General features: G+C 41.5%; 1 long non-coding RNA gene and 3 other non-coding genes across 5 annotated transcripts in view; all 4 read right to left on the bottom strand.

The window, feature by feature from the left end:
- Positions 1–69: 69 nt before the first annotated feature.
- Positions 70–10,594, bottom strand: part of LOC116822876 (uncharacterized) — an 11,314-nt gene continuing 789 nt past the window's right edge. The window contains exons 2-7 of one of the 2 annotated variants that reach the window (XR_012655357.1): positions 6,815–6,940; positions 6,149–6,261; positions 2,726–2,758; positions 1,958–2,047; positions 1,288–1,556; positions 70–374 (exon numbers count right to left, since the gene is read on the bottom strand). This is a non-coding gene — a long non-coding RNA (uncharacterized LOC116822876). Of the gene's footprint in view, positions 375–1,287; positions 1,557–1,957; positions 2,048–2,725; positions 2,844–6,148; positions 6,262–6,814; positions 6,941–10,594 lie in introns of both variants that reach the window. The other variant, XR_004373264.2, reaches the window with a different exon arrangement.
- Positions 2,122–2,201, bottom strand: LOC116822880 (small nucleolar RNA SNORD87). Its single transcript, XR_004373275.1, has one exon. It is a non-coding gene; the product is annotated as a small nucleolar RNA SNORD87 (small nucleolar RNA).
- Positions 2,924–3,005, bottom strand: LOC116822879 (small nucleolar RNA SNORD87). The gene has a single exon (XR_004373274.1). It is a non-coding gene; the product is annotated as a small nucleolar RNA SNORD87 (small nucleolar RNA).
- On the bottom strand, positions 6,353–6,437 carry LOC116822878 (small nucleolar RNA SNORD87). Its single transcript, XR_004373273.1, has one exon. It is a non-coding gene; the product is annotated as a small nucleolar RNA SNORD87 (small nucleolar RNA).

The raw sequence follows: 10,594 nt of genomic DNA on the forward strand, positions 1-10,594 counted from the left end.
CATAAAAACTGTACATGTGTATGTTTAAAAACACTTAGTATGTACAACTATATTTTTATTCAGACACAATTAGAGGTATGATAGCTATTTTATTATTTGTATGCCAGTAGTACCTATAGACCTTAGAGTGAAGTTCTGCATTGAAGAGCTCATACTCTAGTCTAAACAGACAGAGCCAGCTCCAGTTTTTTTGCCATCCCAAGTGGCAGGGGTGAGGGGAATGATATGATTGAAGGACCCACTGCTGAAGTCTGAAGAGGAGCGATTGAGCTGCTGCCGAAGGACCTGTCACCGAACTGCCGCCACTGAGCCGGACAACTGCCCCAACTATGGACGGACTGTTGCAGCACCTGCTTCCTTCGCTGGTGCCGGCCCTGTAAACAGAAGAGACACAGGATGATAAGAGGGGAAACAGAGGTGTGAAGTAACTTGCCTACTGTCATACAGGTCAAGAATAGAACCCAGGTCTCCAGACTCCCTGTCCAGTGCCCTTAGTCACTAGACAGTGCTGCCTCTTATAATCAGAATGACAAATTATTAGTCTACTAGTGAAAAGTCATCAAGCCGAAAACTGAAACTCACTTCCACATTTGACCACAAGAAGTTAAATAAATTTATGCTTTTTCAGGTCAGGCTATACCTATATGTACTGTACATGCCTATACTCCCACAGATTATTTGGTGCAGAACGACAGAACACACTCATCTTTTCCCCTGGTTCACAGGGCTGCCTCCCACAACATGCCTGAGAAGTAGATGTGGTGAAGGGAATCAGTTTCAAACTCAGAAGGAATGAGAACTGAATTGTATAGATAGAATGAAACAAATTATGCACTGGAAGAGAAGTGAAATGTAGGTATGAGGATATTGTGTGAAACAGACTTTTTGCAGAAATGGTTACAGCAAGCAGCTGAGATGGGCTTCAGCAACGAAAATCAGAGTGGCCAGAAACATTGCAAGATTGAAGAAAATGATATAAAGATGGACAAAATGACGTTGAGGAAACTGGAAACAGATGTAATGTTGAGGAACTAGCTCAGATTAGTGAGCTTTTGCTTTGATATAAAAAAGGGTTATTCATACAGAAGTGTGGAGCTGTTGCCAGCATGTTAATGCAAGGCTTTTTGTTTGTTTTTTTACCAAGTCTAAGTTGGGTCTTTTGGAGATTGCATAGCAGGCTATCCTCACTATGAAGGGAGGTAGCTATAACCAAGTAAACATTGCGCCTTTGGAGAGAAATTGTCCTGTGATTGGAAGATTTTCTTGGTAATCGATTAGTAATAGTACCTTGCATTTGCTTTTGAATTTTCCCTTTGCCTTTATAACAAGGCAAAGTCAGCACCACACAATTTGTTAGTTTCAGGATCATTTGTTGCAGACGTGGCTGCACTACAACACCACCATCATCTCTTGCATGCTTGTTGTCAGGCAAAGCAAAGGACAAGATCTGAATGGGGGTGAACACAATTACCCTCTTCACCCCTAGTGGTCCTCCAGTCAACTCAGGCTGGGATTAGGAAAGCTGATCTTGCTACTGCCCACATTATGCCTGGCCTCTGGATTAAAAAAAAAGAAAGAAAGAACGAACTACAAGCACTAGAGCTGTCAATCTAGCATCTTTTATGAGCAAAACACTTACCTTTAAAAGACTGACTTACTACATTTGGGACAGTAGGTTAAAAGTAACTGCTTTTAAAATCAGAAATGGACTGTTACCATGTATTTTAGAGTTAAGTTGAAGGCTAATATTAAGAATTCTCTCTTTTTTTTTTTTTTTTGAAAAAGTACTCAGCAATGTTGTTTAACTACAATAAAGAACCTGCTCTAGAGAAGGTTCTGATCAGTTTTCATTATATCAATTCAGACTGACAATCACTTTCAGATCCAGTTAAAATATGAAAATATCAAAAAACAAAACATATGACAGAAAAATTAGCTCCTGAAACATTCAAAATACCTTGAAAACTGTATGACTTCTTGGTAGCTGCAAATTAACTGCACATTAGACAACATATATTTAAACACCACGGTTGAATAAGTTCTTGTTCTGAAAAGAAAAGGCATAAGAAATATACTTAAATTGGATTCACAGTGTACGTAATCTCGCTAACTCAAAATTAAGATGGCACATCAGACTCAGATTTTCTCTCCAGAAAGAATCAGCTGGGTAAACGGCAAAAGATAATCATCATTAGGCCATCAAAGCAACAGTCTGTCACCCAAAACTAAAATTAAGCTTATCAGTCGTTACATGGATAATTATACGTATGAGGAAGAGGCTACCACAATACAATTTAAGAGGTTCAGTTCCACAAAATTAGATCCTTGGGGGGGGGGGGGGGGGAGGTTTAAAATAAGAACAAAGAAATATTAACATGATCACATGTAACCCAAACATTTGGAACTCAAGATGCTCTGGCTAACTTTGAAATCAACTATATTTTCCTTTTATATTCACATGAAAGTTTCTGAAATTAGTTTTAAGTTGGGCTGATTTATCTGAAAGATTGTTAAGCTTTTGAAAATGTTGAGTCCTCACCCTGAATGGTCAGAGGGCTATTGCCTCACAACTTTTAAAGGACTGCTCTCCATGACTCATTTGTTGTGTTGGTTCACATATTTTAAACTAGACTTTTACCTACCTTAGCTGTGCTAGGTTTCATTCTTTTCAGCACAGAGATATATACAAAGGCATCACAAAAACAAATACCCCCCTCCAACTTACCTTAAGAGAAGAAGTGAAACAACATCTTACTGGCTGCAAAGAGTAGGACAAAAGTCAAGAACATGGCATTTCTGAATGTATCCGAGCTCAGCAAGTCACACAACGAAGGTATTTCTCACTGAAAAAAATTGCAGAAATAAAAATTTATAAAAACTGATCATGCTGACAAACTAAGTTATCAAGTTTATCCAAACCTTTACTGGCATCTCAGATTTGAACATGTACATCAACACATTCAGATGGGTAAACGGCAAAAGGAAATCATCATCATCATGCCAGTAACATCACGTTGTCTAAGGTGCTGATTTAATGAAAGGTAGTTAATTTCAATATGAGAACGTGTCTTCCTGTAGTATGTGTGGCATAATCTGGACAAGAACTATATTTCTGCAGTATGTCATTTTGCCCCTATGTAATGCATATATTTTAAAGGACTTGAATTTCAATTATTTTCTGCAAGATAAAAGCACAAAACTAGTTCAATTTTTTGCCCCCATTCCAGTTTCCAACTTATCTTTTAGATTGCTGTAACAGAAATAAAAAAGATCACTACAATGACAGAGGCTGGATAAAAATAGGAACAGCTACTCAGCTGCTGGCCTAATGAAGCCCCTGACCACCAAGCCAGATCCTCAGCTAGTGTAACCCAACATAGTGTCAGGGTCATCATGGAAAAGCATCATGGATCAATTCTGTGCAGATTTTCATCAGATGAAGATTTGACTCTGATTTCTGGTACTGATATCAAAGAAAAGCAACAGGCTCATTTTTACTAACTACTTTACCAGTTGATAGGACATTTTGCTGGCTTTACACAAAGTACATGGGACTTGTAAAAACGTTTGAAATAAACCTCACAACTGACTCAATTCTCACTATTCTAAAGAAAATTTTCTTATCAGAAACATTAATGAATTTGATCCACAGGCACTTTTTGATTTATTCTGTGTTTGGCTGGCATTTTCAGATACATTATCAAAACAAAGAGAAATCATTATGCCAACAAAGCAACTTTCCATCTATGATGAGCATTTAATGCTATGAGACTAAAACAAAGTATTTGATCACAAAGAAAATATTAATATAGTGACATCTCTTTACAAGTATAAAATATGCTTCCCAGTACTATAATGGTACATCCACACTACCCGCCAGATAGCAATCTATCAGGGATCAATTTATCGCGTCTTGTCTAGACACGATGAATTGATCCCTGAATGCGCTCCCCATCGACTCCGGAATTCCACCAAGGCGAGAGGCGGAAGCCATCCATCCTGCGCTGTAAGCACAGGAGGTAAGTCGATCTAAGATATGCAACTTCAGCTATGAGAATAGCATAGCTGAAGTCAACGTATCTTAGATCGATTCTCCCCCACCACCACCCCAGTGTAGACCAGGCCTAAGTTAAACCCAGCCTTCGAACAGGGGTTTAATTTTGCATCCACAAAATCAATCATGCTTTTTTCCAGCAATTCATTCTAAGTGCAAAAGCAAGTCAGTCTGAAGATCAGGCCCCATGTTATTACATAAATCTCTTTACTAGAATTAAAGGTTGAGACTGCTTGGTAGCTTCAGAACCATTTAAGAAATGAGTTACCTTCACATTTTTAGTCACAAGCATGGAAATTATACTTCTTCGAGTGATTGCTCATATCCATTCCAGGTAGGTGTGTGCGCGCCGCGTGCACAGCCGTCGGAGAAACTTTTACCCTAGCAACACTCGGTGGGTCGGCTGGGCGCCCCCTGGAGTGGCGCCACCACGGCGCTGCATAAATACCAGTCCGACCCGGCCACCCCTTCAGTTCCTTCTTACGCCTGTGTCGGTCGTTGAACAGTGGAGTGCAGTTTACTGACCTCCGCATTTTCCTAGCTAATCGCTCGTTTTCGTTCTTTGTTACTTAATCGTTCTGTTTTTGCATAGTTATTAGTTAGTGACAGTTTAAATTATAGTTGTTAGTGTTATTTGTTGTAATAGTTTTCGCGGGGTCTGGGGCTCTTCCCCTACCCCGCGCCGGTACCGTAGCCATGCCTGGCTCGCCGGCTTTAAGCCAGTGTTCGGCCTGCAATAGCCAATGCCGACAGGGGACCCACGACTCTTGTCTTAAGTGCCTCGGGGAATCGCACTTATTCTTCTAAGTGCCCCATTGCAAGCATTTAGCCGCACGAAGAGGAGCGGACGCTAGACTCAGGCAGCTCCTTATGGAAGCGCATTAGCACCCTCGCCGGCACGGTACAAGCCAGCAAGTGAGAGACGCCGCCCTCGGCACCGAGCACGGTCAGCACGCGAAGCTCCTCGGCACCGGCTGCAGCCGACGCCGAAGGTAACCCACGCCGCTCCCTTCTCTCCGAGGTCGAAGTCGGCTTAGCCTCGATGGCTCCTCTACCCGCACCACAGGCAGAGACTGCAACCAAGGCAGACTGCACGGCACGCGCCCCGGTTGCGGGCACCGCCTAAACCGGCCCGTTGACTCCCGCCCCATGAGGCCATCAGTTCGCGCCTGGAGCTCAGCACCGGCCGTGGTCGAGCTAACTTGCCTTCGACGCCGGAGACTTTTTCAGCGGCAAGAGACCTCATTGTCCCTGACGGACCCGCCACCGCTGTGCCCTCGGGCATAGCCGGTCCCTGTGACTCTCTCCAGAGGGCAAGCCGCTCCTTACCCACGGCCGCCCTCTGTCACCGTCTCCGGACGGCGCACTCGAGGTCCCCGTCCCGTCGCCGCTCCACCCACTCGGCGTCGCTCCGCTCCCGCCACGCTCGCCGTCGCGCAGCGCTCGCCCCACGCCCGGTCCGTCTCTCGCTCCCTGTCCTGCTATTCACAGCACGGTCCGCTCCCGGCAGCATTCCGGACCATCTTCACGGCGCCCATCTCGCCATAAGGGCTCTAGGTCCCGGTCGCCTCCGGCACAGCCTGGTCGCCGAGTCCCGGTCGGCTCGCTCCCCACTGTCGGAGTAGCCGGCAAGAAGGAACTGAAGGGTGGCCGGGTCGGCTGGGGTATTTATGCGGCGCCGTGGTGGCGCCACTCCAGAGGGCGCCCAGCCAACCCACCGAGTGTTGCTAGGGTAAAAGTTTCTCTGACGGCTGTGCACGCGGCACGCACACACCTACCTGGAATGGATATGAGCAACACATCTCGAAGAACAACAGTTACAAAGGTGAGTAACCCTGTTTTACTTGTCACTGTGTGGAATCTACCAGTTTAGGATGGGGATGAATGGTCAGGTGAAGTGTAGCTATCTTTGCTCTCTGGTTTCTAAAGAGAACAGCTTGTATCTGAGTATTCTGGGATTTATTCTGTTTGTTCAGGAGAATCAGAGTGAACTCTGCTATCTGAATTAATGTATTACTCATCTATGCAATAAGCTTCTCAATAAATCCTCTAGTACCTTAATACTGAGATGGAAAAAATAAGCATTTAAATTACCTCAGCAGTTCAGGTGAGAGCTGTCAGGCTTCAGGTAAGCAGCATTTGAAAGCCCATCTCAGGATACAGGGATTTCTGGACTGAGCAACAAAATCTCTGAGGCCAATGCTTATCTGTAGTGTTCAGGGGAAAAAATAAATTAGAAATCCACATGGACCACTGGATTCTACAAACTACTAGTTATTTGATTTACTTAACAGATGTGCTGGCATCTCAGATTCAGAAATATACATCAACGAAATACATTCAGTTGGGTAAACGGCAAAAAGGAAATCATCATTATGCCAGTGAAAACTCTTCCTATCTTTGATATAATTACTACTACACGGAAGAAGGCTAACTTCAAGCTATGAAAACACATGCACCTGGGCACTTTGCCCAGCATTTCAGTCACTCAGGACAGTTTGCCAACATGTAGGTGCATATTTTAAAGTAATTTGCATTTGTTAATACAGAACACTCAGTGACATGAACAACAGAACTAACAAGTAAGAGTTTTCCCTCACTGCCATCTTGCTTCTTTTGCCCCCTCTAAAATCAAAAAGTTCAAAGACACAGTGACTTGGGTCTGGATTTAACAGAAAACACCTTCCTAGTTGCTAGCTTGCAGAAGCTCTCCAAGCACTGTGTATTTACAATAAGAAAAAATGCCAACAATATACTCACAGCCTTATTTATTTAACAGTTCACATGACAGCTTGCTGGTTACAAAGGAATACCATAGCAGACTCAACAGGAAACTTGTAATACCCATTAGAAACAAATTGTAACTGCTGACTCTATCCTCATTACCTAAAAGAAAAAAGTTCCAGACATTTTGAACAGTTGACAGAAACAGAATTCTCATCATTCACTTGGAAAATGGGCCAAAGGGATTATTACATCAATGAAGCAACACTGATCCCAGTGACAATTTAATATTAAATCATTTTCATGAAGTGAGTTCTGAGATAAGTTCAGTAAAATGTCACAATTTTTTAAGACACAAGAAGTGGTTAAACAGAAGGCATTAATATTTTGCCCATTAAAAGAATGTGTTGTGGGTAAGTCTACGTATTTAAGCATGTTCCACTATGCAGAGTTATTGATTTTACAAGAGTATGATATTCCTAATGAGTAGCCATTGCTTTTTTTGTCCAGTTGAGTTTGACAAGTATGAAAGATGAACTAAGGTTAAAGGTTATATTTACCTCACTTTGGGAGCACAGGTCTCCATGCAAGCACGATGGCACATTCCCTGAAGGTTCAATTCAAGGTCAGAACTCTTACCAAGATTATGCTGCCTCTGAGACTACCAAACCAAGATCCCACTACAATGGAGTCCCCAGACAACTACTGCTCTTAAGTATGTCACTATACTATGGAAAGCGCATGGTCAGGACCACCAGACAACTCTCTAATCAAACTCCCCAGTGACAAAGGGGCAATTTATCATTAGAATTTGGACACCCAGCTGCTGATGAAAATGATTTATGAAGACATATCAACAGCAGTGAGGTTATTTAGCTGTCCAATTTATCATTATCTGGAAGACTTGAAAGACTAAAAATAACTCAAAATAATCAATAAAGATGACTTGCCAATAGTAAATGTCTTCTATTGCCTAATGAAATCCAGCTCAATTTCACAGAACGTATGCAAACTGTAGTAAAATAAACTAGGTGACTTAAAGCAAGTCTCAAATAAGAAATTAGCTATTTAATTTGCAAACAAAGCAGTTTGTTGAAAATAAAGTGTTAGTGCAACTATAATCACATTTGATTAGTCTCAGAAATGGTGGGAGATGTAGTTATGAGGAGGACATAATAGGAAATGACCTCTGTTCATTTTCACTAGAAACTCTATCCTTTCAAATCAGAGTGTATATAAAACATGTTAGCAGGTCATCTGCCCATTTTTTATTTTTAAAGTGCAAATTACTTTTACTCCATTTTTAAAATTGTGTAAAGATTAGAATTTAAGTTTAGTTAAAATTACATACTTCCTGGCTTCTCTGCCAGAGATATTGTACAAGGTCCCAAAACTCTGAAAGAACTAGCTGATTTCTAAAGTCTCATTTTCATTGTAATTGTCAATACTTGAGTAATTAGACATTCAAAGAGAAACCAAGAAACCTGCAGCTCATCTCTCAGGACTTTAACACTGTATTTTAAAAAGTACTTTTCCAATTTATAGAACAATCACATCAACTTTCTTCTTGTTTAGAACCCCACAAGTAGCAGAATTTCTGAAATTGTATTTGCATACCATAAAATGAACACTGAAGTTGGTTATCTGTATAACATTTGTTAGAACTGAGGGTTCCTTTCTCTCTCAGTGCTAGCAACCTCCCCAGCAAACAAGGCTATATGGGGTGTATGCCCCCAGGTCTTATTCAGACTTGTACTGCTGTCAACTTTTTGTGCCTAGCATAATGGGATCCAACCTCACTGTGGTCTTTAGGTGCTACTGCAATTTAAATATTTATTAATAATAAACTTAATGTGATGAGGGAGTAGGGCGGGGGTAGGCAACCTATGGCACGTGTGCCAAAAGCGGCATGTGAGCTGATTTTCAGTGGCACTCACACTGCCCAGGTCCTGTCCACCGGTCTGGGGGGCTCTGGATTTTAATTTAATTTTAAATGAAGCTTCTTAAACATTTTAAAAACCTTACTTACTTTACATACAACAATAGTTTAGTTATATATTATAGACTTCTAGAAAGATCTTCTGAAAACATTAGAATGTATTACTGGCATGCAAAACCTTAGAGTGAATAAATGAAGACTCAGCATACCACTTCTGAAAGGTTGCCGACCCCTAGAGAAGGGTATCTTCTATAATCATTTTGTTTAAGAATTTGAAGATCTTCTCACTCAATATTTGTTCTATCATTACAGAAAAGTATACTGGGTGCTTATGTGAAATATTGATGGCAGTTTACTAGTTAATTTCAAAGACAATTTCCAACAAATTAGGTTGAAATTAATTCTTTTCCCTACGGCTTGTAGATATTTTTGCTATACAATTTATCCTTAAAGCAATAGTACTGTACACTATTTAATCTCCTTTGTAGTCAGGGGATTTAACAAGTTGGTTTTGATTTTTTGCCCAAATCAGATTTCTAATTCAAAGTAATAGAACAAAGGATTGTTCTTGAAATACTCTAATTGCTTGGTACTCCTGATCTCAGACAACAGATGTTTGCAAACATTTAACTTTGTTTCCTATTCTACTTTTCCCTATTCATATTTTAAATACTAAGTGGTAGCATTACAAAAATGATGTGGGTCACTAAAAAATACTGCACAGCTACACCAAAACTGGTTTGCTAAACAGTAATCTATCCCACCCAAATTAAACTTGCTTAGCTGATACTATAACCATCAGGGCCTGGAGTTTGTGATTTTTATTTTAACTTCAAAATAACCCCTGAGGGGGAAAACCCCTCATTTTAAGTGATCAAAAGATTGTTTGGCATACAACAAACACACTCAAAACAACCATCCAAATTAATACATTGAGATACAAACCTCATCAACATACAACTTGCACCAGTTAACTAAAATATGTCCACACTAGAAATGCTGCAGCAGCATTGCTGTAGTGTAGACATGTACTACAGTTTTAGAAGGGGTTTGTCTGTCACTGTAGTAAATCCACCGCTCAAGGGACGCTAGCTCAATGGAAGAATTCATCTATCAACCTAGTGGTGTTTAGAACGGGGCTTAGGTCAGCTTAATCACATCGCACAGGGTATGAAATTTTTCACAGCCCCCTGAGCAATATAGTTAAATCAACCTAACTCTGTAGTGTTGACCAGCTCTGGCACATTATAGTGATATAACTGGAAATGTCTTTTCCATAGAAAGTCTCATGAAACTTCTTGCTGCCAGCAAACGGGTATGAAAGAAAACCATCAAACAGTGTGAGACTTGCAATGGAATTGCCAGAATGACAATTAACAATGAGTCCAGCCAGTTAAGTTTTTGTTTGGAATCCAGTAGGAGGCTCTCAGAGCTAACAGTGCTTTCCATGTCCAAGACCTTAGAGGCATATCCAGGGTACCTATACTTCACCCTGGGCTGGAAACTACTCCCTGGGCTCTGCAACACTCAGGTTCTAGGGAGATGTTCTCAGTGGCCTCACACTACATTAGGAGCCTGCCAGAGACATGCAGGTGCTGGCAAGTTGGCCACAAGGCCATTGCTGTGACACACACCAACTGCCTCACTGAGGCACTCGAGCCAACTCTTCCATCCAACCACCTTAATGGGTTCTTACACAGCAAGCACAGACAGATTCCCCCAATCCCTCCTCCCATACTAGAGTGACCAGATGTCCCGATTTCACATGGACACTCCCAATTTTGGGGGCTTTTTCTTATATAGGCTCCTATTACCCCCCATCCCCATTTTTCACATTTGCTGTCTGGTCAGACTATCTCACACACCCCCATCCCCCC

The sequence above is a fragment of the Chelonoidis abingdonii genome, chromosome 2 (genome assembly GCF_003597395.2).
Source record: "Chelonoidis abingdonii isolate Lonesome George chromosome 2, CheloAbing_2.0, whole genome shotgun sequence".
NCBI lineage: Eukaryota > Metazoa > Chordata > Testudines > Testudinidae > Chelonoidis > Chelonoidis abingdonii.